At 51.4% G+C, this 22,998-nt stretch overlaps 46 non-coding genes across 46 annotated transcripts; 10 read left to right on the top strand and 36 right to left on the bottom strand.

Annotated features, from left to right (window-relative positions):
• Positions 1 to 340: 340 nt before the first annotated feature.
• On the bottom strand, positions 341 to 411 carry Trnag-gcc (transfer RNA glycine (anticodon GCC)). The gene has a single exon. It is a non-coding gene; the product is annotated as a tRNA-Gly (tRNA).
• A 320-nt stretch (positions 412 to 731) lies between these two features.
• On the top strand, positions 732 to 803 carry Trnag-ucc (transfer RNA glycine (anticodon UCC)). The gene has a single exon. It is a non-coding gene; the product is annotated as a tRNA-Gly (tRNA).
• Positions 804 to 1,547: 744 nt separating this feature from the next.
• On the bottom strand, positions 1,548 to 1,621 carry Trnai-aau (transfer RNA isoleucine (anticodon AAU)). The gene has a single exon. It is a non-coding gene; the product is annotated as a tRNA-Ile (tRNA).
• A 255-nt stretch (positions 1,622 to 1,876) lies between these two features.
• Positions 1,877 to 1,948, bottom strand: Trnae-cuc (transfer RNA glutamic acid (anticodon CUC)). Its single transcript has one exon. It is a non-coding gene; the product is annotated as a tRNA-Glu (tRNA).
• A 454-nt stretch (positions 1,949 to 2,402) lies between these two features.
• On the bottom strand, positions 2,403 to 2,475 carry Trnam-cau (transfer RNA methionine (anticodon CAU)). Its single transcript has one exon. It is a non-coding gene; the product is annotated as a tRNA-Met (tRNA).
• A 276-nt stretch (positions 2,476 to 2,751) lies between these two features.
• Positions 2,752 to 2,822, bottom strand: Trnag-gcc (transfer RNA glycine (anticodon GCC)). The gene has a single exon. It is a non-coding gene; the product is annotated as a tRNA-Gly (tRNA).
• A 320-nt stretch (positions 2,823 to 3,142) lies between these two features.
• On the top strand, positions 3,143 to 3,214 carry Trnag-ucc (transfer RNA glycine (anticodon UCC)). The gene has a single exon. It is a non-coding gene; the product is annotated as a tRNA-Gly (tRNA).
• A 744-nt stretch (positions 3,215 to 3,958) lies between these two features.
• On the bottom strand, positions 3,959 to 4,032 carry Trnai-aau (transfer RNA isoleucine (anticodon AAU)). The gene has a single exon. It is a non-coding gene; the product is annotated as a tRNA-Ile (tRNA).
• A 256-nt stretch (positions 4,033 to 4,288) lies between these two features.
• Trnae-cuc (transfer RNA glutamic acid (anticodon CUC)) lies at positions 4,289 to 4,360 on the bottom strand. Its single transcript has one exon. It is a non-coding gene; the product is annotated as a tRNA-Glu (tRNA).
• Positions 4,361 to 4,814: 454 nt separating this feature from the next.
• On the bottom strand, positions 4,815 to 4,887 carry Trnam-cau (transfer RNA methionine (anticodon CAU)). Its single transcript has one exon. It is a non-coding gene; the product is annotated as a tRNA-Met (tRNA).
• A 276-nt stretch (positions 4,888 to 5,163) lies between these two features.
• Trnag-gcc (transfer RNA glycine (anticodon GCC)) lies at positions 5,164 to 5,234 on the bottom strand. Its single transcript has one exon. It is a non-coding gene; the product is annotated as a tRNA-Gly (tRNA).
• Positions 5,235 to 5,554: 320 nt separating this feature from the next.
• Positions 5,555 to 5,626, top strand: Trnag-ucc (transfer RNA glycine (anticodon UCC)). The gene has a single exon. It is a non-coding gene; the product is annotated as a tRNA-Gly (tRNA).
• A 744-nt stretch (positions 5,627 to 6,370) lies between these two features.
• Trnai-aau (transfer RNA isoleucine (anticodon AAU)) lies at positions 6,371 to 6,444 on the bottom strand. The gene has a single exon. It is a non-coding gene; the product is annotated as a tRNA-Ile (tRNA).
• A 256-nt stretch (positions 6,445 to 6,700) lies between these two features.
• On the bottom strand, positions 6,701 to 6,772 carry Trnae-cuc (transfer RNA glutamic acid (anticodon CUC)). The gene has a single exon. It is a non-coding gene; the product is annotated as a tRNA-Glu (tRNA).
• A 454-nt stretch (positions 6,773 to 7,226) lies between these two features.
• Trnam-cau (transfer RNA methionine (anticodon CAU)) lies at positions 7,227 to 7,299 on the bottom strand. Its single transcript has one exon. It is a non-coding gene; the product is annotated as a tRNA-Met (tRNA).
• A 276-nt stretch (positions 7,300 to 7,575) lies between these two features.
• On the bottom strand, positions 7,576 to 7,646 carry Trnag-gcc (transfer RNA glycine (anticodon GCC)). The gene has a single exon. It is a non-coding gene; the product is annotated as a tRNA-Gly (tRNA).
• Positions 7,647 to 7,966: 320 nt separating this feature from the next.
• On the top strand, positions 7,967 to 8,038 carry Trnag-ucc (transfer RNA glycine (anticodon UCC)). The gene has a single exon. It is a non-coding gene; the product is annotated as a tRNA-Gly (tRNA).
• A 744-nt stretch (positions 8,039 to 8,782) lies between these two features.
• On the bottom strand, positions 8,783 to 8,856 carry Trnai-aau (transfer RNA isoleucine (anticodon AAU)). Its single transcript has one exon. It is a non-coding gene; the product is annotated as a tRNA-Ile (tRNA).
• Positions 8,857 to 9,112: 256 nt separating this feature from the next.
• Positions 9,113 to 9,184, bottom strand: Trnae-cuc (transfer RNA glutamic acid (anticodon CUC)). The gene has a single exon. It is a non-coding gene; the product is annotated as a tRNA-Glu (tRNA).
• Positions 9,185 to 9,638: 454 nt separating this feature from the next.
• On the bottom strand, positions 9,639 to 9,711 carry Trnam-cau (transfer RNA methionine (anticodon CAU)). Its single transcript has one exon. It is a non-coding gene; the product is annotated as a tRNA-Met (tRNA).
• Positions 9,712 to 9,987: 276 nt separating this feature from the next.
• Trnag-gcc (transfer RNA glycine (anticodon GCC)) lies at positions 9,988 to 10,058 on the bottom strand. Its single transcript has one exon. It is a non-coding gene; the product is annotated as a tRNA-Gly (tRNA).
• A 320-nt stretch (positions 10,059 to 10,378) lies between these two features.
• On the top strand, positions 10,379 to 10,450 carry Trnag-ucc (transfer RNA glycine (anticodon UCC)). The gene has a single exon. It is a non-coding gene; the product is annotated as a tRNA-Gly (tRNA).
• Positions 10,451 to 11,194: 744 nt separating this feature from the next.
• On the bottom strand, positions 11,195 to 11,268 carry Trnai-aau (transfer RNA isoleucine (anticodon AAU)). Its single transcript has one exon. It is a non-coding gene; the product is annotated as a tRNA-Ile (tRNA).
• Positions 11,269 to 11,524: 256 nt separating this feature from the next.
• On the bottom strand, positions 11,525 to 11,596 carry Trnae-cuc (transfer RNA glutamic acid (anticodon CUC)). The gene has a single exon. It is a non-coding gene; the product is annotated as a tRNA-Glu (tRNA).
• A 454-nt stretch (positions 11,597 to 12,050) lies between these two features.
• On the bottom strand, positions 12,051 to 12,123 carry Trnam-cau (transfer RNA methionine (anticodon CAU)). Its single transcript has one exon. It is a non-coding gene; the product is annotated as a tRNA-Met (tRNA).
• Positions 12,124 to 12,399: 276 nt separating this feature from the next.
• Positions 12,400 to 12,470, bottom strand: Trnag-gcc (transfer RNA glycine (anticodon GCC)). The gene has a single exon. It is a non-coding gene; the product is annotated as a tRNA-Gly (tRNA).
• A 320-nt stretch (positions 12,471 to 12,790) lies between these two features.
• Trnag-ucc (transfer RNA glycine (anticodon UCC)) lies at positions 12,791 to 12,862 on the top strand. The gene has a single exon. It is a non-coding gene; the product is annotated as a tRNA-Gly (tRNA).
• Positions 12,863 to 13,606: 744 nt separating this feature from the next.
• On the bottom strand, positions 13,607 to 13,680 carry Trnai-aau (transfer RNA isoleucine (anticodon AAU)). Its single transcript has one exon. It is a non-coding gene; the product is annotated as a tRNA-Ile (tRNA).
• Positions 13,681 to 13,936: 256 nt separating this feature from the next.
• Positions 13,937 to 14,008, bottom strand: Trnae-cuc (transfer RNA glutamic acid (anticodon CUC)). The gene has a single exon. It is a non-coding gene; the product is annotated as a tRNA-Glu (tRNA).
• A 454-nt stretch (positions 14,009 to 14,462) lies between these two features.
• Positions 14,463 to 14,535, bottom strand: Trnam-cau (transfer RNA methionine (anticodon CAU)). The gene has a single exon. It is a non-coding gene; the product is annotated as a tRNA-Met (tRNA).
• A 276-nt stretch (positions 14,536 to 14,811) lies between these two features.
• On the bottom strand, positions 14,812 to 14,882 carry Trnag-gcc (transfer RNA glycine (anticodon GCC)). Its single transcript has one exon. It is a non-coding gene; the product is annotated as a tRNA-Gly (tRNA).
• A 320-nt stretch (positions 14,883 to 15,202) lies between these two features.
• Trnag-ucc (transfer RNA glycine (anticodon UCC)) lies at positions 15,203 to 15,274 on the top strand. Its single transcript has one exon. It is a non-coding gene; the product is annotated as a tRNA-Gly (tRNA).
• Positions 15,275 to 16,018: 744 nt separating this feature from the next.
• Positions 16,019 to 16,092, bottom strand: Trnai-aau (transfer RNA isoleucine (anticodon AAU)). The gene has a single exon. It is a non-coding gene; the product is annotated as a tRNA-Ile (tRNA).
• Positions 16,093 to 16,348: 256 nt separating this feature from the next.
• Positions 16,349 to 16,420, bottom strand: Trnae-cuc (transfer RNA glutamic acid (anticodon CUC)). Its single transcript has one exon. It is a non-coding gene; the product is annotated as a tRNA-Glu (tRNA).
• An 803-nt stretch (positions 16,421 to 17,223) lies between these two features.
• Trnag-gcc (transfer RNA glycine (anticodon GCC)) lies at positions 17,224 to 17,294 on the bottom strand. The gene has a single exon. It is a non-coding gene; the product is annotated as a tRNA-Gly (tRNA).
• A 320-nt stretch (positions 17,295 to 17,614) lies between these two features.
• Positions 17,615 to 17,686, top strand: Trnag-ucc (transfer RNA glycine (anticodon UCC)). The gene has a single exon. It is a non-coding gene; the product is annotated as a tRNA-Gly (tRNA).
• Positions 17,687 to 18,418: 732 nt separating this feature from the next.
• Positions 18,419 to 18,492, bottom strand: Trnai-aau (transfer RNA isoleucine (anticodon AAU)). Its single transcript has one exon. It is a non-coding gene; the product is annotated as a tRNA-Ile (tRNA).
• Positions 18,493 to 18,748: 256 nt separating this feature from the next.
• Positions 18,749 to 18,820, bottom strand: Trnae-cuc (transfer RNA glutamic acid (anticodon CUC)). Its single transcript has one exon. It is a non-coding gene; the product is annotated as a tRNA-Glu (tRNA).
• Positions 18,821 to 19,274: 454 nt separating this feature from the next.
• Positions 19,275 to 19,347, bottom strand: Trnam-cau (transfer RNA methionine (anticodon CAU)). Its single transcript has one exon. It is a non-coding gene; the product is annotated as a tRNA-Met (tRNA).
• Positions 19,348 to 19,623: 276 nt separating this feature from the next.
• Positions 19,624 to 19,694, bottom strand: Trnag-gcc (transfer RNA glycine (anticodon GCC)). Its single transcript has one exon. It is a non-coding gene; the product is annotated as a tRNA-Gly (tRNA).
• Positions 19,695 to 20,014: 320 nt separating this feature from the next.
• On the top strand, positions 20,015 to 20,086 carry Trnag-ucc (transfer RNA glycine (anticodon UCC)). Its single transcript has one exon. It is a non-coding gene; the product is annotated as a tRNA-Gly (tRNA).
• Positions 20,087 to 20,830: 744 nt separating this feature from the next.
• Positions 20,831 to 20,904, bottom strand: Trnai-aau (transfer RNA isoleucine (anticodon AAU)). The gene has a single exon. It is a non-coding gene; the product is annotated as a tRNA-Ile (tRNA).
• A 256-nt stretch (positions 20,905 to 21,160) lies between these two features.
• Trnae-cuc (transfer RNA glutamic acid (anticodon CUC)) lies at positions 21,161 to 21,232 on the bottom strand. Its single transcript has one exon. It is a non-coding gene; the product is annotated as a tRNA-Glu (tRNA).
• A 454-nt stretch (positions 21,233 to 21,686) lies between these two features.
• Trnam-cau (transfer RNA methionine (anticodon CAU)) lies at positions 21,687 to 21,759 on the bottom strand. Its single transcript has one exon. It is a non-coding gene; the product is annotated as a tRNA-Met (tRNA).
• A 276-nt stretch (positions 21,760 to 22,035) lies between these two features.
• On the bottom strand, positions 22,036 to 22,106 carry Trnag-gcc (transfer RNA glycine (anticodon GCC)). The gene has a single exon. It is a non-coding gene; the product is annotated as a tRNA-Gly (tRNA).
• A 320-nt stretch (positions 22,107 to 22,426) lies between these two features.
• Trnag-ucc (transfer RNA glycine (anticodon UCC)) lies at positions 22,427 to 22,498 on the top strand. The gene has a single exon. It is a non-coding gene; the product is annotated as a tRNA-Gly (tRNA).
• Positions 22,499 to 22,998: the final 500 nt, after the last annotated feature.

Here is a 22,998-nt window from a genome sequence, read left to right as displayed (position 1 = left end):
TGAGGATCGAACTCACGACCTTAAGATTATGAGACTTACGCGCTGCCTACTGCGCTACCGAGGCAAGTGATCTCGGTAAGTACCAAATACCAGTGGTAGAGAGTCTGCACTTCCTGGCTCATTTTTTTTCTGTTGCTACACGTGCATTCCCGGCGCGACAGGCAACTTGCGATGCTAGGCCGACGCCAGTATGTAGAATAGCACACAAGAGTCCAAACGAGCAGTCGTGTGCGCTGCATGTTAGGTTATTTCCCACGGAAATACCGCGGTGCATTCTCATGGCTCACGCAGTTCGAGTGCGAAAGACACGCAGCGCACTATCGGAGAAAAAACAAAATGATGCATCGGCCGGGAATCGAACCCGGGCCGCCCGCGTGGCAGGCGAGCATTCTACCACTGAACCACCGATGCTCAGCTTCCTGGTGCTTTCCGCGGCAGACGCCTGAGGGGAAAGTGGGACTGCCGTCCAGCGCCGTCGCATCCTCTCGAGAGAATGCTACAGACGCTGAATCCTGCACTGCACTGCTTAAAAATGACGCCCGAACGCGATCGCCTAAGTACTCTTGCGGCGCACGCACGCGACGACTCTTGCCAAAGGACGCGAAATGTGCGTAGAGACGCTGTCTGGATGCGCTCGCCTACGCCGTAATGCGCCTACAGCTACGACCACCTTGAGCCGCCGCCGACAGGCGGGAAGCAGACACAGCGCGGCGTGCGCGGACGGAAACCGTGCGGTGGTGGTGTAATGGTCAGCATAGTTGCCTTCCAAGCAGTTGATCCGGGTTCGATTCCCGGCCACCGCAGCCGGCTTTTAACTTTTGCGTATGAGTACTTTTGCCACGCGTCCTTCAATTAATGTTTCTTTCCCCATCTTACTCGCTGCAGGCCACCCTATAGCGTGTGCGTCGATTCTCCTTGAGTCTCGACTTGTCTCGACTTTGCTCAGCTGACGCGAGAGCTGACGCTCTCCAATCGGCCTATATAAAAAGAACAAGCGCGCAAAACGACTGAGAGAGGTATGGCGAGGCGGGCACCACATTACTTATGCCTCAAGTAAATACCTGCTGCCTGTTATCATGTATTGTCTGATTTTACATGTTCTGTCAGACAAATTCAGTTTTATTACTAGTACATTTCATTTTTTTTTCTTTGTTGAAAATTTTTCAACACGCTCCTTCATTTCACTGTGGCCGCACGGCGCGACTTGGCATACTGAGAGGCAAAATGTGGCGCCAGTGCCCTTGACCGAATAGCGCTGCAGCTCCGAAACCGAAGAGGAAAGAGAAATACGAATTGAAACTATCGGCAGTGCCGTGTGTTCGCAGGCGGTCACCCGCCCAAGCACTGACAACGTCCAGCTTCGCGCAGTAGCGGTGATCGGACGAGAAACTGTGCGTTCACCGTGCTGTGACCAGTGAAGTGTTTTAGCGCGTCCCGACAAGTCGCGTTCTGGTCCCCTATCAGTTCCCACACAATGTGACGATTTCTTTGTCACCATACTTCCCCGCCGAAATCGGCGTTGCCTTTTTGAAAGAGTGAAATCGTAGTGGGCCGTGGGGGGATCGAACCCACGACCTTCGCGTTATTAGCACGACGCTCTAACCAACTGAGCTAACGGACCTCGGTGCAGACAGCCTTCCATCGCTTCGCGGGAATTGCTCTGCGTATTGCCATGTAACATTTCTATGGTAGCAGTCCAACAGTGGAGCAGCGTCTCTTCTCCCTATATTCCGCTGCTCGTAGTAATTTCATTGCGTGACCGTTTCTCTCGACTGTTTTCAGCTGACGTTTATGACCAGTAGCTATAATGCGAGGAGGGCGTGAAACAGCCTTTCGCAGGGTCAAAACTTGTCGTGATTTTTTCCGAAAAATTCCGTTCCGGTACCGGGAATCGAACCCGGGCCTCCTGGGTGAGAGCCAGGTATCCTAGCCACTAGACCACACCGGACATGCACATTTCTCTCCGGCTTTACACCCGGTCCACTCGCTTTCCGTGTCGCACTTTCCCTGTTTGCGAGCACCTTTTCGCGCGCCCATGGCGAGGCGCGCATGTCAAAAGTCACAATCCATTGCTTTATGCCTCGTTGTTACAGGGGTAGGAGGAAAAGCAAAGCTGTAAGTAGTAATATTTATTTACTTATTTCGCAAGTAAAGACCTGCTGCCTGTCATCATACAGCAGGTCATACATTGTGACTTTACACGTTATATCGTACGAAATTCAGTTTTATTACTAGTACTTTTTTCCTTGAAAATTTTACATAAGAACTGCAAGTAGTAATAACGGGAAGTAAACATTATCACGCTGAGTCGTTGAAGCCTTGTGGATAACAAAGTACAAAGTGTTTCGCTGCTTCGCAAACCCCAGAGCCGTCAATTTAGCTGTGGACGAAAGTAAATTAAATGCCCCGGTTGAGGATCGAACTCACGACCTTAAGATTATGAGACTTACGCGCTGCCTACTGCGCTACCGAGGCAAGTGATCTCGGTAAGTACCAAATACCAGTGGTAGAGAGTCTGCACTTCCTGGCTCATTTTTTTCTGTTGCTACACGTGCATTCCCGGCGCGACAGGCAACTTGCGATGCTAGGCCGACGCCAGTATGTAGAATAGCACACAAGAGTCCAAACGAGCAGTCGTGTGCGCTGCATGTTAGGTTATTTCCCACGGAAATACCGCGGTGCATTCTCATGGCTCACGCAGTTCGAGTGCGAAAGACACGCAGCGCCACTATCGGAGAAAAAACAAAATGATGCATCGGCCGGGAATCGAACCCGGGCCGCCCGCGTGGCAGGCGAGCATTCTACCACTGAACCACCGATGCTCAGCTTCCTGGTGCTTTCCGCGGCAGACGCCTGAGGGGAAAGTGGGACTGCCGTCCAGCGCCGTCGCATCCTCTCGAGAGAATGCTACAGACGCTGAATCCTGCACTGCACTGCTTAAAAATGACGCCCGAACGCGATCGCCTAAGTACTCTTGCGGCGCACGCACGCGACGACTCTTGCCAAAGGACGCGAAATGTGCGTAGAGACGCTGTCTGGATGCGCTCGCCTACGCCGTAATGCGCCTACAGCTACGACCACCTTGAGCCGCCGCCGACAGGCGGGAAGCAGACACAGCGCGGCGTGCGCGGACGGAAACCGTGCGGTGGTGGTGTAATGGTCAGCATAGTTGCCTTCCAAGCAGTTGATCCGGGTTCGATTCCCGGCCACCGCAGCCGGCTTTTAACTTTTGCGTATGAGTACTTTTGCCACGCGTCCTTCAATTAATGTTTCTTTCCCCATCTTACTCGCTGCAGGCCACCCTATAGCGTGTGCGTCGATTCTCCTTGAGTCTCGACTTGTCTCGACTTTGCTCAGCTGACGCGAGAGCTGACGCTCTCCAATCGGCCTATATAAAAAGAACAAGCGCGCAAAACGACTGAGAGAGGTATGGCGAGGCGGGCACCACATTACTTATGCCTCAAGTAAATACCTGCTGCCTGTTATCATGTATTGTCTGATTTTACATGTTCTGTCAGACAAATTCAGTTTTATTACTAGTACATTTCATTTTTTTTTCTTTGTTGAAAATTTTTCAACACGCTCCTTCATTTCACTGTGGCCGCACGGCGCGACTTGGCATACTGAGAGGCAAAATGTGGCGCCAGTGCCCTTGACCGAATAGCGCTGCAGCTCCGAAACCGAAGAGGAAAGAGAAATACGAATTGAAACTATCGGCAGTGCCGTGTGTTCGCAGGCGGTCACCCGCCCAAGCACTGACAACGTCCAGCTTCGCGCAGTAGCGGTGATCGGACGAGAAACTGTGCGTTCACCGTGCTGTGACCAGTGAAGTGTTTTAGCGCGTCCCGACAAGTCGCGTTCTGGTCCCCTATCAGTTCCCACACAATGTGACGATTTCTTTGTCACCATACTTCCCCGCCGAAATCGGCGTTGCCTTTTTGAAAGAGTGAAATCGTAGTGGGCCGTGGGGGGATCGAACCCACGACCTTCGCGTTATTAGCACGACGCTCTAACCAACTGAGCTAACGGACCTCGGTGCAGACAGCCTTCCATCGCTTCGCGGGAATTGCTCTGCGTATTGCCATGTAACATTTCTATGGTAGCAGTCCAACAGTGGAGCAGCGTCTCTTCTCCCTATATTCCGCTGCTCGTAGTAATTTCATTGCGTGACCGTTTCTCTCGACTGTTTTCAGCTGACGTTTATGAACCAGTAGCTATAATGCGAGGAGGGCGTGAAACAGCCTTTCGCAGGGTCAAAACTTGTCGTGATTTTTTCCGAAAAATTCCGTTCCGGTACCGGGAATCGAACCCGGGCCTCCTGGGTGAGAGCCAGGTATCCTAGCCACTAGACCACACCGGACATGCACATTTCTCTCCGGCTTTACACCCGGTCCACTCGCTTTCCGTGTCGCACTTTCCCTGTTTGCGAGCACCTTTTCGCGCGCCCATGGCGAGGCGCGCATGTCAAAAGTCACAATCCATTGCTTTATGCCTCGTTGTTACAGGGGTAGGAGGAAAAGCAAAGCTGTAAGTAGTAATATTTATTTACTTATTTCGCAAGTAAAGACCTGCTGCCTGTCATCATACAGCAGGTCATACATTGTGACTTTACACGTTATATCGTACGAAATTCAGTTTTATTACTAGTACTTTTTTCCTTGAAAATTTTACATAAGAACTGCAAGTAGTAATAACGGGAAGTAAACATTATCACGCTGAGTCGTTGAAGCCTTGTGGATAACAAAGTACAAAGTGTTTCGCTGCTTCGCAAACCCCAGAGCCGTCAATTTAGCTGTGGACGAAAGTAAATTAAATGCCCCGGTTGAGGATCGAACTCACGACCTTAAGATTATGAGACTTACGCGCTGCCTACTGCGCTACCGAGGCAAGTGATCTCGGTAAGTACCAAATACCAGTGGTAGAGAGTCTGCACTTCCTGGCTCATTTTTTTCTGTTGCTACACGTGCATTCCCGGCGCGACAGGCAACTTGCGATGCTAGGCCGACGCCAGTATGTAGAATAGCACACAAGAGTCCAAACGAGCAGTCGTGTGCGCTGCATGTTAGGTTATTTCCCACGGAAATACCGCGGTGCATTCTCATGGCTCACGCAGTTCGAGTGCGAAAGACACGCAGCGCCACTATCGGAGAAAAAACAAAATGATGCATCGGCCGGGAATCGAACCCGGGCCGCCCGCGTGGCAGGCGAGCATTCTACCACTGAACCACCGATGCTCAGCTTCCTGGTGCTTTCCGCGGCAGACGCCTGAGGGGAAAGTGGGACTGCCGTCCAGCGCCGTCGCATCCTCTCGAGAGAATGCTACAGACGCTGAATCCTGCACTGCACTGCTTAAAAATGACGCCCGAACGCGATCGCCTAAGTACTCTTGCGGCGCACGCACGCGACGACTCTTGCCAAAGGACGCGAAATGTGCGTAGAGACGCTGTCTGGATGCGCTCGCCTACGCCGTAATGCGCCTACAGCTACGACCACCTTGAGCCGCCGCCGACAGGCGGGAAGCAGACACAGCGCGGCGTGCGCGGACGGAAACCGTGCGGTGGTGGTGTAATGGTCAGCATAGTTGCCTTCCAAGCAGTTGATCCGGGTTCGATTCCCGGCCACCGCAGCCGGCTTTTAACTTTTGCGTATGAGTACTTTTGCCACGCGTCCTTCAATTAATGTTTCTTTCCCCATCTTACTCGCTGCAGGCCACCCTATAGCGTGTGCGTCGATTCTCCTTGAGTCTCGACTTGTCTCGACTTTGCTCAGCTGACGCGAGAGCTGACGCTCTCCAATCGGCCTATATAAAAAGAACAAGCGCGCAAAACGACTGAGAGAGGTATGGCGAGGCGGGCACCACATTACTTATGCCTCAAGTAAATACCTGCTGCCTGTTATCATGTATTGTCTGATTTTACATGTTCTGTCAGACAAATTCAGTTTTATTACTAGTACATTTCATTTTTTTTTCTTTGTTGAAAATTTTTCAACACGCTCCTTCATTTCACTGTGGCCGCACGGCGCGACTTGGCATACTGAGAGGCAAAATGTGGCGCCAGTGCCCTTGACCGAATAGCGCTGCAGCTCCGAAACCGAAGAGGAAAGAGAAATACGAATTGAAACTATCGGCAGTGCCGTGTGTTCGCAGGCGGTCACCCGCCCAAGCACTGACAACGTCCAGCTTCGCGCAGTAGCGGTGATCGGACGAGAAACTGTGCGTTCACCGTGCTGTGACCAGTGAAGTGTTTTAGCGCGTCCCGACAAGTCGCGTTCTGGTCCCCTATCAGTTCCCACACAATGTGACGATTTCTTTGTCACCATACTTCCCCGCCGAAATCGGCGTTGCCTTTTTGAAAGAGTGAAATCGTAGTGGGCCGTGGGGGGATCGAACCCACGACCTTCGCGTTATTAGCACGACGCTCTAACCAACTGAGCTAACGGACCTCGGTGCAGACAGCCTTCCATCGCTTCGCGGGAATTGCTCTGCGTATTGCCATGTAACATTTCTATGGTAGCAGTCCAACAGTGGAGCAGCGTCTCTTCTCCCTATATTCCGCTGCTCGTAGTAATTTCATTGCGTGACCGTTTCTCTCGACTGTTTTCAGCTGACGTTTATGAACCAGTAGCTATAATGCGAGGAGGGCGTGAAACAGCCTTTCGCAGGGTCAAAACTTGTCGTGATTTTTTCCGAAAAATTCCGTTCCGGTACCGGGAATCGAACCCGGGCCTCCTGGGTGAGAGCCAGGTATCCTAGCCACTAGACCACACCGGACATGCACATTTCTCTCCGGCTTTACACCCGGTCCACTCGCTTTCCGTGTCGCACTTTCCCTGTTTGCGAGCACCTTTTCGCGCGCCCATGGCGAGGCGCGCATGTCAAAAGTCACAATCCATTGCTTTATGCCTCGTTGTTACAGGGGTAGGAGGAAAAGCAAAGCTGTAAGTAGTAATATTTATTTACTTATTTCGCAAGTAAAGACCTGCTGCCTGTCATCATACAGCAGGTCATACATTGTGACTTTACACGTTATATCGTACGAAATTCAGTTTTATTACTAGTACTTTTTTCCTTGAAAATTTTACATAAGAACTGCAAGTAGTAATAACGGGAAGTAAACATTATCACGCTGAGTCGTTGAAGCCTTGTGGATAACAAAGTACAAAGTGTTTCGCTGCTTCGCAAACCCCAGAGCCGTCAATTTAGCTGTGGACGAAAGTAAATTAAATGCCCCGGTTGAGGATCGAACTCACGACCTTAAGATTATGAGACTTACGCGCTGCCTACTGCGCTACCGAGGCAAGTGATCTCGGTAAGTACCAAATACCAGTGGTAGAGAGTCTGCACTTCCTGGCTCATTTTTTTCTGTTGCTACACGTGCATTCCCGGCGCGACAGGCAACTTGCGATGCTAGGCCGACGCCAGTATGTAGAATAGCACACAAGAGTCCAAACGAGCAGTCGTGTGCGCTGCATGTTAGGTTATTTCCCACGGAAATACCGCGGTGCATTCTCATGGCTCACGCAGTTCGAGTGCGAAAGACACGCAGCGCCACTATCGGAGAAAAAACAAAATGATGCATCGGCCGGGAATCGAACCCGGGCCGCCCGCGTGGCAGGCGAGCATTCTACCACTGAACCACCGATGCTCAGCTTCCTGGTGCTTTCCGCGGCAGACGCCTGAGGGGAAAGTGGGACTGCCGTCCAGCGCCGTCGCATCCTCTCGAGAGAATGCTACAGACGCTGAATCCTGCACTGCACTGCTTAAAAATGACGCCCGAACGCGATCGCCTAAGTACTCTTGCGGCGCACGCACGCGACGACTCTTGCCAAAGGACGCGAAATGTGCGTAGAGACGCTGTCTGGATGCGCTCGCCTACGCCGTAATGCGCCTACAGCTACGACCACCTTGAGCCGCCGCCGACAGGCGGGAAGCAGACACAGCGCGGCGTGCGCGGACGGAAACCGTGCGGTGGTGGTGTAATGGTCAGCATAGTTGCCTTCCAAGCAGTTGATCCGGGTTCGATTCCCGGCCACCGCAGCCGGCTTTTAACTTTTGCGTATGAGTACTTTTGCCACGCGTCCTTCAATTAATGTTTCTTTCCCCATCTTACTCGCTGCAGGCCACCCTATAGCGTGTGCGTCGATTCTCCTTGAGTCTCGACTTGTCTCGACTTTGCTCAGCTGACGCGAGAGCTGACGCTCTCCAATCGGCCTATATAAAAAGAACAAGCGCGCAAAACGACTGAGAGAGGTATGGCGAGGCGGGCACCACATTACTTATGCCTCAAGTAAATACCTGCTGCCTGTTATCATGTATTGTCTGATTTTACATGTTCTGTCAGACAAATTCAGTTTTATTACTAGTACATTTCATTTTTTTTTCTTTGTTGAAAATTTTTCAACACGCTCCTTCATTTCACTGTGGCCGCACGGCGCGACTTGGCATACTGAGAGGCAAAATGTGGCGCCAGTGCCCTTGACCGAATAGCGCTGCAGCTCCGAAACCGAAGAGGAAAGAGAAATACGAATTGAAACTATCGGCAGTGCCGTGTGTTCGCAGGCGGTCACCCGCCCAAGCACTGACAACGTCCAGCTTCGCGCAGTAGCGGTGATCGGACGAGAAACTGTGCGTTCACCGTGCTGTGACCAGTGAAGTGTTTTAGCGCGTCCCGACAAGTCGCGTTCTGGTCCCCTATCAGTTCCCACACAATGTGACGATTTCTTTGTCACCATACTTCCCCGCCGAAATCGGCGTTGCCTTTTTGAAAGAGTGAAATCGTAGTGGGCCGTGGGGGGATCGAACCCACGACCTTCGCGTTATTAGCACGACGCTCTAACCAACTGAGCTAACGGACCTCGGTGCAGACAGCCTTCCATCGCTTCGCGGGAATTGCTCTGCGTATTGCCATGTAACATTTCTATGGTAGCAGTCCAACAGTGGAGCAGCGTCTCTTCTCCCTATATTCCGCTGCTCGTAGTAATTTCATTGCGTGACCGTTTCTCTCGACTGTTTTCAGCTGACGTTTATGAACCAGTAGCTATAATGCGAGGAGGGCGTGAAACAGCCTTTCGCAGGGTCAAAACTTGTCGTGATTTTTTCCGAAAAATTCCGTTCCGGTACCGGGAATCGAACCCGGGCCTCCTGGGTGAGAGCCAGGTATCCTAGCCACTAGACCACACCGGACATGCACATTTCTCTCCGGCTTTACACCCGGTCCACTCGCTTTCCGTGTCGCACTTTCCCTGTTTGCGAGCACCTTTTCGCGCGCCCATGGCGAGGCGCGCATGTCAAAAGTCACAATCCATTGCTTTATGCCTCGTTGTTACAGGGGTAGGAGGAAAAGCAAAGCTGTAAGTAGTAATATTTATTTACTTATTTCGCAAGTAAAGACCTGCTGCCTGTCATCATACAGCAGGTCATACATTGTGACTTTACACGTTATATCGTACGAAATTCAGTTTTATTACTAGTACTTTTTTCCTTGAAAATTTTACATAAGAACTGCAAGTAGTAATAACGGGAAGTAAACATTATCACGCTGAGTCGTTGAAGCCTTGTGGATAACAAAGTACAAAGTGTTTCGCTGCTTCGCAAACCCCAGAGCCGTCAATTTAGCTGTGGACGAAAGTAAATTAAATGCCCCGGTTGAGGATCGAACTCACGACCTTAAGATTATGAGACTTACGCGCTGCCTACTGCGCTACCGAGGCAAGTGATCTCGGTAAGTACCAAATACCAGTGGTAGAGAGTCTGCACTTCCTGGCTCATTTTTTTCTGTTGCTACACGTGCATTCCCGGCGCGACAGGCAACTTGCGATGCTAGGCCGACGCCAGTATGTAGAATAGCACACAAGAGTCCAAACGAGCAGTCGTGTGCGCTGCATGTTAGGTTATTTCCCACGGAAATACCGCGGTGCATTCTCATGGCTCACGCAGTTCGAGTGCGAAAGACACGCAGCGCCACTATCGGAGAAAAAACAAAATGATGCATCGGCCGGGAATCGAACCCGGGCCGCCCGCGTGGCAGGCGAGCATTCTACCACTGAACCACCGATGCTCAGCTTCCTGGTGCTTTCCGCGGCAGACGCCTGAGGGGAAAGTGGGACTGCCGTCCAGCGCCGTCGCATCCTCTCGAGAGAATGCTACAGACGCTGAATCCTGCACTGCACTGCTTAAAAATGACGCCCGAACGCGATCGCCTAAGTACTCTTGCGGCGCACGCACGCGACGACTCTTGCCAAAGGACGCGAAATGTGCGTAGAGACGCTGTCTGGATGCGCTCGCCTACGCCGTAATGCGCCTACAGCTACGACCACCTTGAGCCGCCGCCGACAGGCGGGAAGCAGACACAGCGCGGCGTGCGCGGACGGAAACCGTGCGGTGGTGGTGTAATGGTCAGCATAGTTGCCTTCCAAGCAGTTGATCCGGGTTCGATTCCCGGCCACCGCAGCCGGCTTTTAACTTTTGCGTATGAGTACTTTTGCCACGCGTCCTTCAATTAATGTTTCTTTCCCCATCTTACTCGCTGCAGGCCACCCTATAGCGTGTGCGTCGATTCTCCTTGAGTCTCGACTTGTCTCGACTTTGCTCAGCTGACGCGAGAGCTGACGCTCTCCAATCGGCCTATATAAAAAGAACAAGCGCGCAAAACGACTGAGAGAGGTATGGCGAGGCGGGCACCACATTACTTATGCCTCAAGTAAATACCTGCTGCCTGTTATCATGTATTGTCTGATTTTACATGTTCTGTCAGACAAATTCAGTTTTATTACTAGTACATTTCATTTTTTTTTCTTTGTTGAAAATTTTTCAACACGCTCCTTCATTTCACTGTGGCCGCACGGCGCGACTTGGCATACTGAGAGGCAAAATGTGGCGCCAGTGCCCTTGACCGAATAGCGCTGCAGCTCCGAAACCGAAGAGGAAAGAGAAATACGAATTGAAACTATCGGCAGTGCCGTGTGTTCGCAGGCGGTCACCCGCCCAAGCACTGACAACGTCCAGCTTCGCGCAGTAGCGGTGATCGGACGAGAAACTGTGCGTTCACCGTGCTGTGACCAGTGAAGTGTTTTAGCGCGTCCCGACAAGTCGCGTTCTGGTCCCCTATCAGTTCCCACACAATGTGACGATTTCTTTGTCACCATACTTCCCCGCCGAAATCGGCGTTGCCTTTTTGAAAGAGTGAAATCGTAGTGGGCCGTGGGGGGATCGAACCCACGACCTTCGCGTTATTAGCACGACGCTCTAACCAACTGAGCTAACGGACCTCGGTGCAGACAGCCTTCCATCGCTTCGCGGGAATTGCTCTGCGTATTGCCATGTAACATTTCTATGGTAGCAGTCCAACAGTGGAGCAGCGTCTCTTCTCCCTATATTCCGCTGCTCGTAGTAATTTCATTGCGTGACCGTTTCTCTCGACTGTTTTCAGCTGACGTTTATGAACCAGTAGCTATAATGCGAGGAGGGCGTGAAACAGCCTTTCGCAGGGTCAAAACTTGTCGTGATTTTTTCCGAAAAATTCCGTTCCGGTACCGGGAATCGAACCCGGGCCTCCTGGGTGAGAGCCAGGTATCCTAGCCACTAGACCACACCGGACATGCACATTTCTCTCCGGCTTTACACCCGGTCCACTCGCTTTCCGTGTCGCACTTTCCCTGTTTGCGAGCACCTTTTCGCGCGCCCATGGCGAGGCGCGCATGTCAAAAGTCACAATCCATTGCTTTATGCCTCGTTGTTACAGGGGTAGGAGGAAAAGCAAAGCTGTAAGTAGTAATATTTATTTACTTATTTCGCAAGTAAAGACCTGCTGCCTGTCATCATACAGCAGGTCATACATTGTGACTTTACACGTTATATCGTACGAAATTCAGTTTTATTACTAGTACTTTTTTCCTTGAAAATTTTACATAAGAACTGCAAGTAGTAATAACGGGAAGTAAACATTATCACGCTGAGTCGTTGAAGCCTTGTGGATAACAAAGTACAAAGTGTTTCGCTGCTTCGCAAACCCCAGAGCCGTCAATTTAGCTGTGGACGAAAGTAAATTAAATGCCCCGGTTGAGGATCGAACTCACGACCTTAAGATTATGAGACTTACGCGCTGCCTACTGCGCTACCGAGGCAAGTGATCTCGGTAAGTACCAAATACCAGTGGTAGAGAGTCTGCACTTCCTGGCTCATTTTTTTCTGTTGCTACACGTGCATTCCCGGCGCGACAGGCAACTTGCGATGCTAGGCCGACGCCAGTATGTAGAATAGCACACAAGAGTCCAAACGAGCAGTCGTGTGCGCTGCATGTTAGGTTATTTCCCACGGAAATACCGCGGTGCATTCTCATGGCTCACGCAGTTCGAGTGCGAAAGACACGCAGCGCCACTATCGGAGAAAAAACAAAATGATGCATCGGCCGGGAATCGAACCCGGGCCGCCCGCGTGGCAGGCGAGCATTCTACCACTGAACCACCGATGCTCAGCTTCCTGGTGCTTTCCGCGGCAGACGCCTGAGGGGAAAGTGGGACTGCCGTCCAGCGCCGTCGCATCCTCTCGAGAGAATGCTACAGACGCTGAATCCTGCACTGCACTGCTTAAAAATGACGCCCGAACGCGATCGCCTAAGTACTCTTGCGGCGCACGCACGCGACGACTCTTGCCAAAGGACGCGAAATGTGCGTAGAGACGCTGTCTGGATGCGCTCGCCTACGCCGTAATGCGCCTACAGCTACGACCACCTTGAGCCGCCGCCGACAGGCGGGAAGCAGACACAGCGCGGCGTGCGCGGACGGAAACCGTGCGGTGGTGGTGTAATGGTCAGCATAGTTGCCTTCCAAGCAGTTGATCCGGGTTCGATTCCCGGCCACCGCAGCCGGCTTTTAACTTTTGCGTATGAGTACTTTTGCCACGCGTCCTTCAATTAATGTTTCTTTCCCCATCTTACTCGCTGCAGGCCACCCTATAGCGTGTGCGTCGATTCTCCTTGAGTCTCGACTTGTCTCGACTTTGCTCAGCTGACGCGAGAGCTGACGCTCTCCAATCGGCCTATATAAAAAGAACAAGCGCGCAAAACGACTGAGAGAGGTATGGCGAGGCGGGCACCACATTACTTATGCCTCAAGTAAATACCTGCTGCCTGTTATCATGTATTGTCTGATTTTACATGTTCTGTCAGACAAATTCAGTTTTATTACTAGTACATTTCATTTTTTTTTCTTTGTTGAAAATTTTTCAACACGCTCCTTCATTTCACTGTGGCCGCACGGCGCGACTTGGCATACTGAGAGGCAAAATGTGGCGCCAGTGCCCTTGACCGAATAGCGCTGCAGCTCCGAAACCGAAGAGGAAAGAGAAATACGAATTGAAACTATCGGCAGTGCCGTGTGTTCGCAGGCGGTCACCCGCCCAAGCACTGACAACGTCCAGCTTCGCGCAGTAGCGGTGATCGGACGAGAAACTGTGCGTTCACCGTGCTGTGACCAGTGAAGTGTTTTAGCGCGTCCCGACAAGTCGCGTTCTGGTCCCCTATCAGTTCCCACACAATGTGACGATTTCTTTGTCACCATACTTCCCCGCCGAAATCGGCGTTGCCTTTTTGAAAGAGTGAAATCGTAGTGGGCCGTGGGGGGATCGAACCCACGACCTTCGCGTTATTAGCACGACGCTCTAACCAACTGAGCTAACGGACCTCGGTGCAGACAGCCTTCCATCGCTTCGCGGGAATTGCTCTGCGTATTGCCATGTAACATTTCTATGGTAGCAGTCCAACAGTGGAGCAGCGTCTCTTCTCCCTATATTCCGCTGCTCGTAGTAATTTCATTGCGTGACCGTTTCTCTCGACTGTTTTCAGCTGACGTTTATGAACCAGTAGCTATAATGCGAGGAGGGCGTGAAACAGCCTTTCGCAGGGTCAAAACTTGTCGTGATTTTTTCCGAAAAATTCCGTTCCGGTACCGGGAATCGAACCCGGGCCTCCTGGGTGAGAGCCAGGTATCCTAGCCACTAGACCACACCGGACATGCACATTTCTCTCCGGCTTTACACCCGGTCCACTCGCTTTCCGTGTCGCACTTTCCCTGTTTGCGAGCACCTTTTCGCGCGCCCATGGCGAGGCGCGCATGTCAAAAGTCACAATCCATTGCTTTATGCCTCGTTGTTACAGGGGTAGGAGGAAAAGCAAAGCTGTAAGTAGTAATATTTATTTACTTATTTCGCAAGTAAAGACCTGCTGCCTGTCATCATACAGCAGGTCATACATTGTGACTTTACACGTTATATCGTACGAAATTCAGTTTTATTACTAGTACTTTTTTCCTTGAAAATTTTACATAAGAACTGCAAGTAGTAATAACGGGAAGTAAACATTATCACGCTGAGTCGTTGAAGCCTTGTGGATAACAAAGTACAAAGTGTTTCGCTGCTTCGCAAACCCCAGAGCCGTCAATTTAGCTGTGGACGAAAGTAAATTAAATGCCCCGGTTGAGGATCGAACTCACGACCTTAAGATTATGAGACTTACGCGCTGCCTACTGCGCTACCGAGGCAAGTGATCTCGGTAAGTACCAAATACCAGTGGTAGAGAGTCTGCACTTCCTGGCTCATTTTTTTCTGTTGCTACACGTGCATTCCCGGCGCGACAGGCAACTTGCGATGCTAGGCCGACGCCAGTATGTAGAATAGCACACAAGAGTCCAAACGAGCAGTCGTGTGCGCTGCATGTTAGGTTATTTCCCACGGAAATACCGCGGTGCATTCTCATGGCTCACGCAGTTCGAGTGCGAAAGACACGCAGCGCCACTATCGGAGAAAAAACAAAATGATGCATCGGCCGGGAATCGAACCCGGGCCGCCCGCGTGGCAGGCGAGCATTCTACCACTGAACCACCGATGCTCAGCTTCCTGGTGCTTTCCGCGGCAGACGCCTGAGGGGAAAGTGGGACTGCCGTCCAGCGCCGTCGCATCCTCTCGAGAGAATGCTACAGACGCTGAATCCTGCACTGCACTGCTTAAAAATGACGCCCGAACGCGATCGCCTAAGTACTCTTGCGGCGCACGCACGCGACGACTCTTGCCAAAGGACGCGAAATGTGCGTAGAGACGCTGTCTGGATGCGCTCGCCTACGCCGTAATGCGCCTACAGCTACGACCACCTTGAGCCGCCGCCGACAGGCGGGAAGCAGACACAGCGCGGCGTGCGCGGACGGAAACCGTGCGGTGGTGGTGTAATGGTCAGCATAGTTGCCTTCCAAGCAGTTGATCCGGGTTCGATTCCCGGCCACCGCAGCCGGCTTTTAACTTTTGCGTATGAGTACTTTTGCCACGCGTCCTTCAATTAATGTTTCTTTCCCCATCTTACTCGCTGCAGGCCACCCTATAGCGTGTGCGTCGATTCTCCTTGAGTCTCGACTTGTCTCGACTTTGCTCAGCTGACGCGAGAGCTGACGCTCTCCAATCGGCCTATATAAAAAGAACAAGCGCGCAAAACGACTGAGAGAGGTATGGCGAGGCGGGCACCACATTACTTATGCCTCAAGTAAATACCTGCTGCCTGTTATCATGTATTGTCTGATTTTACATGTTCTGTCAGACAAATTCAGTTTTATTACTAGTACATTTCATTTTTTTTTCTTTGTTGAAAATTTTTCAACACGCTCCTTCATTTCACTGTGGCCGCACGGCGCGACTTGGCATACTGAGAGGCAAAATGTGGCGCCAGTGCCCTTGACCGAATAGCGCTGCAGCTCCGAAACCGAAGAGGAAAGAGAAATACGAATTGAAACTATCGGCAGTGCCGTGTGTTCGCAGGCGGTCACCCGCCCAAGCACTGACAACGTCCAGCTTCGCGCAGTAGCGGTGATCGGACGAGAAACTGTGCGTTCACCGTGCTGTGACCAGTGAAGTGTTTTAGCGCGTCCCGACAAGTCGCGTTCTGGTCCCCTATCAGTTCCCACACAATGTGACGATTTCTTTGTCACCATACTTCCCCGCCGAAATCGGCGTTGCCTTTTTGAAAGAGTGAAATCGTAGTGGGCCGTGGGGGGATCGAACCCACGACCTTCGCGTTATTAGCACGACGCTCTAACCAACTGAGCTAACGGACCTCGGTGCAGACAGCCTTCCATCGCTTCGCGGGAATTGCTCTGCGTATTGCCATGTAACATTTCTATGGTAGCAGTCCAACAGTGGAGCAGCGTCTCTTCTCCCTATATTCCGCTGCTCGTAGTAATTTCATTGCGTGACCGTTTCTCTCGACTGTTTTCAGCTGACGTTTATGAACCAGTAGCTATAATGCGAGGAGGGCGTGAAACAGCCTTTCGCAGGGTCAAAACTTGTCGTGATTTTTTCCGAAAAATTCCGTTCCGGTACCGGGAATCGAACCCGGGCCTCCTGGGTGAGAGCCAGGTATCCTAGCCACTAGACCACACCGGACATGCACATTTCTCTCCGGCTTTACACCCGGTCCACTCGCTTTCCGTGTCGCACTTTCCCTGTTTGCGAGCACCTTTTCGCGCGCCCATGGCGAGGCGCGCATGTCAAAAGTCACAATCCATTGCTTTATGCCTCGTTGTTACAGGGGTAGGAGGAAAAGCAAAGCTGTAAGTAGTAATATTTATTTACTTATTTCGCAAGTAAAGACCTGCTGCCTGTCATCATACAGCAGGTCATACATTGTGACTTTACACGTTATATCGTACGAAATTCAGTTTTATTACTAGTACTTTTTTCCTTGAAAATTTTACATAAGAACTGCAAGTAGTAATAACGGGAAGTAAACATTATCACGCTGAGTCGTTGAAGCCTTGTGGATAACAAAGTACAAAGTGTTTCGCTGCTTCGCAAACCCCAGAGCCGTCAATTTAGCTGTGGACGAAAGTAAATTAAATGCCCCGGTTGAGGATCGAACTCACGACCTTAAGATTATGAGACTTACGCGCTGCCTACTGCGCTAACGAGGCAAGTGATCTCGGTAAGTACCAAATACCAGTGGTAGAGAGTCTGCACTTCCTGGCTCATCTTTTTCTGTTGCTACACGTGCATTCCCGGCGCGACAGGCAACTTGCGATGCTAGGCCGACGCCAGTATGTAGAATAGCACACAAGAGTCCAAACGAGCAGTCGTGTGCGCTGCATGTTAGGTTATTTCCCACGGAAATACCGCGGTGCATTCTCATGGCTCACGCAGTTCGAGTGCGAAAGACACGCAGCGCCACTATCGGAGAAAAAACAAAATGATGCATCGGCCGGGAATCGAACCCGGGCCGCCCGCGTGGCAGGCGAGCATTCTACCACTGAACCACCGATGCTCAGCTTCCTGGTGCTTTCCGCGGCAGACGCCTGAGGGGAAAGTGGGACTGCCGTCCAGCGCCGTCGCATCCTCTCGAGAGAATGCTACAGACGCTGAATCCTGCACTGCACTGCTTAAAAATGACGCCCGAACGCGATCGCCTAAGTACTCTTGCGGCGCACGCACGCGACGACTCTTGCCAAAGGACGCGAAATGTGCGTAGAGACGCTGTCTGGATGCGCTCGCCTACGCCGTAATGCGCCTACAGCTACGACCACCTTGAGCCGCCGCCGACAGGCGGGAAGCAGACACAGCGCGGCGTGCGCGGACGGAAACCGTGCGGTGGTGGTGTAATGGTCAGCATAGTTGCCTTCCAAGCAGTTGATCCGGGTTCGATTCCCGGCCACCGCAGCCGGCTTTTAACTTTTGCGTATGAGTACTTTTGCCACGCGTCCTTCAATTAATGTTTCTTTCCCCATCTTACTCGCTGCAGGCCACCCTATAGCGTGTGCGTCGATTCTCCTTGAGTCTCGACTTGTCTCGACTTTGCTCAGCTGACGCTCTCCAATCGGCCTATATAAAAAGAACAAGCGCGCAAAACTACTGAGAGAGGTATGGCGAGGCGGGCACCACATTACTTATGCCTCAAGTAAATACCTGCTGCCTGTTATCATGTATTGTCTGATTTTACATGTTCTGTCAGACAAATTCAGTTTTATTACTAGTACATTTCATTTTTTTTTCTTTGTTGAAAATTTTTCAACACGCTCCTTCATTTCACTGTGGCCGCACGGCGCGACTTGGCATACTGAGAGGCAAAATGTGGCGCCAGTGCCCTTGACCGAATAGCGCTGCAGCTCCGAAACCGAAGAGGAAAGAGAAATACGAATTGAAACTATCGGCAGTGCCGTGTGTTCGCAGGCGGTCACCCGCCCAAGCACTGACAACGTCCAGCTTCGCGCAGTAGCGGTGATCGGACGAGAAACTGTGCGTTCACCGTGCTGTGACCAGTGAAGTGTTTTAGCGCGTCCCGACAAGTCGCGTTCTGGTCCCCTATCAGTTCCCACACAATGTGACGATTTCTTTGTCACCATACTTCCCCGCCGAAATCGGCGTTGCCTTTTTGAAAGAGTGAAATCGTAGTGGGCCGTGGGGGGATCGAACCCACGACCTTCGCGTTATTAGCACGACGCTCTAACCAACTGAGCTAACGGACCTCGGTGCAGACAGCCTTCCATCGCTTCGCGGGAATTGCTCTGCGTATTGCCATGTAACATTTCTATGGTAGCAGTCCAACAGTGGAGCAGCGTCTCTTCTCCCTATATTCCGCTGCTCGTAGTAATTTCATTGCGTGACCGTTTCTCTCGACTGTTTTCAGCTGACGTTTATGAACCAGTAGCTATAATGCGAGGAGGGCGTGAAACAGCCTTTCGCAGGGTCAAAACTTGTCGTGATTTTTTCCGAAAAATTCCGTTCCGGTACCGGGAATCGAACCCGGGCCTCCTGGGTGAGAGCCAGGTATCCTAGCCACTAGACCACACCGGACATGCACATTTCTCTCCGGCTTTACACCCGGTCCACTCGCTTTCCGTGTCGCACTTTCCCTGTTTGCGAGCACCTTTTCGCGCGCCCATGGCGAGGCGCGCATGTCAAAAGTCACAATCCATTGCTTTATGCCTCGTTGTTACAGGGGTAGGAGGAAAAGCAAAGCTGTAAGTAGTAATATTTATTTACTTATTTCGCAAGTAAAGACCTGCTGCCTGTCATCATACAGCAGGTCATACATTGTGACTTTACACGTTATATCGTACGAAATTCAGTTTTATTACTAGTACTTTTTTCCTTGAAAATTTTACATAAGAACTGCAAGTAGTAATAACGGGAAGTAAACATTATCACGCTGAGTCGTTGAAGCCTTGTGGATAACAAAGTACAAAGTGTTTCGCTGCTTCGCAAACCCCAGAGCCGTCAATTTAGCTGTGGACGAAAGTAAATTAAATGCCCCGGTTGAGGATCGAACTCACGACCTTAAGATTATGAGACTTACGCGCTGCCTACTGCGCTACCGAGGCAAGTGATCTCGGTAAGTACCAAATACCAGTGGTAGAGAGTCTGCACTTCCTGGCTCATTTTTTTCTGTTGCTACACGTGCATTCCCGGCGCGACAGGCAACTTGCGATGCTAGGCCGACGCCAGTATGTAGAATAGCACACAAGAGTCCAAACGAGCAGTCGTGTGCGCTGCATGTTAGGTTATTTCCCACGGAAATACCGCGGTGCATTCTCATGGCTCACGCAGTTCGAGTGCGAAAGACACGCAGCGCCACTATCGGAGAAAAAACAAAATGATGCATCGGCCGGGAATCGAACCCGGGCCGCCCGCGTGGCAGGCGAGCATTCTACCACTGAACCACCGATGCTCAGCTTCCTGGTGCTTTCCGCGGCAGACGCCTGAGGGGAAAGTGGGACTGCCGTCCAGCGCCGTCGCATCCTCTCGAGAGAATGCTACAGACGCTGAATCCTGCACTGCACTGCTTAAAAATGACGCCCGAACGCGATCGCCTAAGTACTCTTGCGGCGCACGCACGCGACGACTCTTGCCAAAGGACGCGAAATGTGCGTAGAGACGCTGTCTGGATGCGCTCGCCTACGCCGTAATGCGCCTACAGCTACGACCACCTTGAGCCGCCGCCGACAGGCGGGAAGCAGACACAGCGCGGCGTGCGCGGACGGAAACCGTGCGGTGGTGGTGTAATGGTCAGCATAGTTGCCTTCCAAGCAGTTGATCCGGGTTCGATTCCCGGCCACCGCAGCCGGCTTTTAACTTTTGCGTATGAGTACTTTTGCCACGCGTCCTTCAATTAATGTTTCTTTCCCCATCTTACTCGCTGCAGGCCACCCTATAGCGTGTGCGTCGATTCTCCTTGAGTCTCGACTTGTCTCGACTTTGCTCAGCTGACGCGAGAGCTGACGCTCTCCAATCGGCCTATATAAAAAGAACAAGCGCGCAAAACGACTGAGAGAGGTATGGCGAGGCGGGCACCACATTACTTATGCCTCAAGTAAATACCTGCTGCCTGTTATCATGTATTGTCTGATTTTACATGTTCTGTCAGACAAATTCAGTTTTATTACTAGTACATTTCATTTTTTTTTCTTTGTTGAAAATTTTTCAACACGCTCCTTCATTTCACTGTGGCCGCACGGCGCGACTTGGCATACTGAGAGGCAAAATGTGGCGCCAGTGCCCTTGACCGAATAGCGCTGCAGCTCCGAAACCGAAGAGGAAAGAGAAATACGAATTGAAACTATCGGCAGTGCCGTGTGTTCGCAGGCGGTCACCCGCCCAAGCACTGACAACGTCCAGCTTCGCGCAGTAGCGGTGATCGGACGAGAAACTGTGCGTTCACCGTGCTGTGACCAGTGAAGTGTTTTAGCGCGTCCCGACAAGTCGCGTTCTGGTCCCCTATCAGTTCCCACACAATGTGACGATTTCTTTGTCACCATACTTCCCCGCCGAAATCGGCGTTGCCTTTTTGAAAGAGTGAAATCGTAGTGGGCCGTGGGGGGATCGAACCCACGACCTTCGCGTTATTAGCACGACGCTCTAACCAACTGAGCTAACGGACCTCGGTGCAGACAGCCTTCCATCGCTTCGCGGGAATTGCTCTGCGTATTGCCATGTAACATTTCTATGGTAGCAGTCCAACAGTGGAGCAGCGTCTCTTCTCCCTATATTCCGCTGCTCGTAGTAATTTCATTGCGTGACCGTTTCTCTCGACTGTTTTCAGCTGACGTTTATGAACCAGTAGCTATAATGCGAGGAGGGCGTGAAACAGCCTTTCGCAGGGTCAAAACTTGTCGTGATTTTTTCCGAAAAATTCCGTTCCGGTACCGGGAATCGAACCCGGGCCTCCTGGGTGAGAGCCAGGTATCCTAGCCACTAGACCACACCGGACATGCACATTTCTCTCCGGCTTTACACCCGGTCCACTCGCTTTCCGTGTCGCACTTTCCCTGTTTGCGAGCACCTTTTCGCGCGCCCATGGCGAGGCGCGCATGTCAAAAGTCACAATCCATTGCTTTATGCCTCGTTGTTACAGGGGTAGGAGGAAAAGCAAAGCTGTAAGTAGTAATATTTATTTACTTATTTCGCAAGTAAAGACCTGCTGCCTGTCATCATACAGCAGGTCATACATTGTGACTTTACACGTTATATCGTACGAAATTCAGTTTTATTACTAGTACTTTTTTCCTTGAAAATTTTACATAAGAACTGCAAGTAGTAATAACGGGAAGTAAACATTATCACGCTGAGTCGTTGAAGCCTTGTGGATAACAAAGTACAAAGTGTTTCGCTGCTTCGCAAACCCCAGAGCCGTCAATTTAGCTGTGGACGAAAGTAAATTAAATGCCCCGGTTGAGGATCGAACTCACGACCTTAAGATTATGAGACTTACGCGCTGCCTACTGCGCTACCGAGGCAAGTGATCTCGGTAAGTACCAAATACCAGTGGTAGAGAGTCTGCACTTCCTGGCTCATTTTTTTCTGTTGCTACACGTGCATTCCCGGCGCGACAGGCAACTTGCGATGCTAGGCCGACGCCAGTATGTAGAATAGCACACAAGAGTCCAAACGAGCAGTCGTGTGCGCTGCATGTTAGGTTATTTCCCACGGAAATACCGCGGTGCATTCTCATGGCTCACGCAGTTCGAGTGCGAAAGACACGCAGCGCCACTATCGGAGAAAAAACAAAATGATGCATCGGCCGGGAATCGAACCCGGGCCGCCCGCGTGGCAGGCGAGCATTCTACCACTGAACCACCGATGCTCAGCTTCCTGGTGCTTTCCGCGGCAGACGCCTGAGGGGAAAGTGGGACTGCCGTCCAGCGCCGTCGCATCCTCTCGAGAGAATGCTACAGACGCTGAATCCTGCACTGCACTGCTTAAAAATGACGCCCGAACGCGATCGCCTAAGTACTCTTGCGGCGCACGCACGCGACGACTCTTGCCAAAGGACGCGAAATGTGCGTAGAGACGCTGTCTGGATGCGCTCGCCTACGCCGTAATGCGCCTACAGCTACGACCACCTTGAGCCGCCGCCGACAGGCGGGAAGCAGACACAGCGCGGCGTGCGCGGACGGAAACCGTGCGGTGGTGGTGTAATGGTCAGCATAGTTGCCTTCCAAGCAGTTGATCCGGGTTCGATTCCCGGCCACCGCAGCCGGCTTTTAACTTTTGCGTATGAGTACTTTTGCCACGCGTCCTTCAATTAATGTTTCTTTCCCCATCTTACTCGCTGCAGGCCACCCTATAGCGTGTGCGTCGATTCTCCTTGAGTCTCGACTTGTCTCGACTTTGCTCAGCTGACGCGAGAGCTGACGCTCTCCAATCGGCCTATATAAAAAGAACAAGCGCGCAAAACGACTGAGAGAGGTATGGCGAGGCGGGCACCACATTACTTATGCCTCAAGTAAATACCTGCTGCCTGTTATCATGTATTGTCTGATTTTACATGTTCTGTCAGACAAATTCAGTTTTATTACTAGTACATTTCATTTTTTTTTCTTTGTTGAAAATTTTTCAACACGCTCCTTCATTTCACTGTGGCCGCACGGCGCGACTTGGCATACTGAGAGGCAAAATGTGGCGCCAGTGCCCTTGACCGAATAGCGCTGCAGCTCCGAAACCGAAGAGGAAAGAGAAATACGAATTGAAACTAT

The sequence above is a fragment of the Schistocerca cancellata genome, unplaced genomic scaffold (assembly GCF_023864275.1).
Source record: "Schistocerca cancellata isolate TAMUIC-IGC-003103 unplaced genomic scaffold, iqSchCanc2.1 HiC_scaffold_1089, whole genome shotgun sequence".
NCBI classification, from domain to species: Eukaryota; Metazoa; Arthropoda; class Insecta; order Orthoptera; family Acrididae; genus Schistocerca; species Schistocerca cancellata.
The sequence above is the reverse complement of the archived record's forward strand: the minus strand, read 5'-3'. Positions and strand labels throughout refer to the sequence as shown.